This window comes from Cavia porcellus, unplaced genomic scaffold, assembly GCF_034190915.1.
Source record: "Cavia porcellus strain 051 isolate PalLab524CR breed Dunkin Hartley unplaced genomic scaffold, mCavPor4.1 scaffold_15, whole genome shotgun sequence".
In the NCBI taxonomy this organism is placed as follows: Eukaryota; Metazoa; Chordata; class Mammalia; order Rodentia; family Caviidae; genus Cavia; species Cavia porcellus.
This window is the reverse complement of record NW_026947498.1, coordinates 15275558-15279078: the sequence shown is the minus strand read 5'-3', so window position 1 is coordinate 15279078 and position 3521 is coordinate 15275558. Positions and strand designations below refer to the sequence as shown.

The window sequence follows — 3521 nt, the reverse complement described above, 5'->3', positions numbered from 1 at the left end:
AGCATTAGTGCCAAAAATATGCAACAATAATTGTTTTAAAACTGTAATAATGGTAAAGATATTAGCAAAATATAATCAAATAATTAGTGATTAAAGCAATAAAACAGCAGTTAATAAAATGGTAATAAAATGTAAATATACTTTAATATTTAAAGATTAAAGATATATAGAAATTATTGTCTATTAAATATAGCCTTAATTTAATTTTAACCTAGGAAATTTACTTGGAATTCGTTTTGTTTTTGTTTTTTTCTTCAAATTTTTGTCTTCGTCTCAAGAAAATTTATTCCACTTAAAATATTTTGTAACTTTTAAATTCTTGTACAGATCATTTCACGTATGATTCCTTTCTGTATTTATCAAAACTCATTCTCAGTTCTAAATTTCACTGATTGTTCTTTTTCCTGGTGTGATGGGTGATTTTCAGTTGCACATTAGGAAATATCTACTGTATTAGAAAAAAATCTGAGTCTTATTTAATTGGACTTAAATCTTAATGTTGACTGTGGTTTCAATTCCAATATAATTCTCAGAGATTTGCTTTTTTATTTGACATGTTGGGTTTATCTAATTCAAGATGGCTACTCATCTTTATTGGTGATATCTGACACAGAAACTATTCCTTTGTTTTCTCCAGTTGGAGAACAAGATTTTCCCCATTGATAAAAAGTCCCTTCGTGGAGAGGCCACATTACTGCAGCAAAATCCCACTGTTACAAGGAAAAATGAGGTGTATGTAGTCCGTATTGTGCTGCTTCCCCAGACGTCCCAGTGTATGAGCCCTGTTTGCTTTCCTTCTCTGAGCAGGCAAGGATCTTGTCACTGGTATTTGCCCTTAAGCCTTGAGGTAACTGATCAGTTCACCTTTTTGTTTCTGTCACTCAGAGTTTGCTGTTGGTTCAGCACTGCATTTAATCTAAGTCTTACAGATGTGCTGAGGAGGAACATGCAAGATGAAACAAGTCCATACCACGAGGTTCAGATGAGAAGTCAGACTTGTGTAGGTCACCACTTAAAATGAGAACATTGTTTACGGTTCAGGTCACTGGTAATTTCAAATGTCTATTCATGAGTATTCCACACACACATTTAACAATAGGATATGGTTACATGCATTTTTACACAGGTGCAAGGAAATAATAGAAAATGGGCACAGAAATACCATAAATGTATACATAAATTATCTACCATCACTGAGGTTGAGTTTAACACAGGCGAAGATTTTGGAGACATCAGAATCCAAAATGCTGATATAGGACTATGGATTTAGGATATATATTTTTCATGAAAACTTCTGATTGGCTGATACTGATATCTTTGAATTTACAGGATAATTAATTAGGGAAATGTGAAAGTTGAATAATAAGAGTAACTGCTGCTTCATTATTATTAAAATGAAAGGCATTACAAGGGAAAATTATAGGAAGACTTTGCATATAGAAAAGAAATTATTAATTTGCCTTCTCCTTTTTTAAAATGTCCTGCGAGGGGTCTCCATGTAGTACCTGCTGGAAAACTCTTATTAAAGGAGAAAATGTGTTTTCCAGTTCAAGCCCAAATCCAGCATCCCTCAACAAAGAATAACAACCAAAAATAGAAATGGTCTCATTTTTTTTTTTTGAGACTGCGTCACATTATGTAGTTCAGGCTGGTCTTGAATGCAGTGTAATGCCTCCATCTCATGGCCTCATGGTGAGCCTCCCAAGTGCTGGGGTTAGAGTTATGGGCTACATGCCCAGCTGACTGCATCTTTTAACCATCATTTGAAGGTTCAAATCTGGAGATATGTCTATATTTCATATAAATCAAAGATTAAAGTGTTTTTCAAAGTAGAGAAATAAAATATCTTGAGGAAGATCAAACTACATAGAATGAACTAAATACTAATGTTTGTCATTTGAGACACCAAATGAAGAATGTTTTATATTAGTTCATTGATATGGAGTTACTTTGAATATGCACATATTAATGAAACCATTAAAGTAAACAAATCTTGCTGTTTTATCTTTTGGTATTCATCTGAATTTAATCATGCATGACTTTATATTCTAAGAAGATTAATATATTTTAATAGAAATTACACTGACTATTGCCTGCATTTCCATTAGGAGGATTTATAACCTTGTCTTTGTCTAACATTAGAATACATAACCTTAAGTAGTAAGAAACACAATATTTTAAATTTTAAAACTATATATATATTCTTTGAAACTAAAAATGTTAGTCTAAGTAGCTATGCAAAAAGAAAATACAGAAAAATGGAATAACTAAATGTTTATCCATAGTAAAATTTCATTTGAACTTACCCAAACACTTAATTAATGCTAACAAGTCCCATAACTCTGGGTGTTACACTGCCTCAGCATTACTCAAAGAGTTTTATGTAATTTCAAAATTGTTAATAGAACACTAAATCTCAATCGTGTCTTGCTTTGTATAAATTATGAATAAAGTGCTCATATTTAAAGTGAATATTTTAAACTGATAAGAACATATACTACACTTGATCTTAGCCAAAAGGGCGAGAAGCAATTAAATATTTAATTATGAATCTCTTAGTTATCTTTATTTTTATAAGTAAATATAATCAACAAGTGAGACTTTCAGTTTAGGAAATTTAATTTCCTACGACTTAAGAAATCCATGAACATTAACCAAATTATGTTAATGATAAACTCGTTTTACTAGTTCTTGTGCAATGTATGTCTTTTATCTTCCCCAGGAAAATACCAGCTTTATGCAAATTGTATCATGTGTGTCTTATTTACCAACATTTCCCCATGGGAAAAGATGACTGGGTTGTATATACTAAAGTCTCACAGTTATCTTTTGAATAGAAAAATTAATCCAATCTGCACACATGCATAACACACTTCAGTTCCTCTTTTCCCTTCTTGCTCAATGTCTTTTTATTTTTACAGCATCAAATTAATTTATTTATCATATAAAGTCAATTATAATACATACAGACTGAATGTCAGACTAATAGGCCAAAGGATATATAAAATACGTAGGACAATTTTATTTATCGTGAACTATAAAACATACAAATACACAAATAAAATATTATAAATTAACTTAGGTTTAGCATGTTTGTGTGACATGTGTTGTATTTCCTTGTCTCTAAACACTTTTCAGCATAGCTCTGATGAGCACATGGCACACACTGCTATATTCTGAACGTTTTTGTTTCCTCAGTATTCATAACTTGAATCACCAACACAACAATAGCATTAGCAGAAAACCAGGGATGTAGTTCAGTGGCACAGAGCTTAAGGTCCTGGCGAGCATAAGGTCCTGAGTTCAATTTCTGATACAAAAAAAAAAAAAAAAAAAAAAAAGGTGAGACTTTCCGGGGAGATTTTAGGCTGTGAGGAAAGATCTCTCATGACTAGAAGTGTTCATTTGCCCCTTCTGCCATGACCAGACACTAAAAATAAATAAATAAATAAATGAGCTTTATCAGACACCGAATTTCCTGTCACTTGATCTTGGACATTCTAACCCTCAGAGCTGTTAGA

At 31.9% G+C, this 3521-nt stretch overlaps 1 pseudogene; it reads right to left on the bottom strand.

Moving 5' to 3' along the window:
* Positions 1-2419: 2419 nt before the first annotated feature.
* Positions 2420-2533, bottom strand: LOC111756679 (U2 spliceosomal RNA; annotated as a pseudogene).
* Positions 2534-3521: the final 988 nt, after the last annotated feature.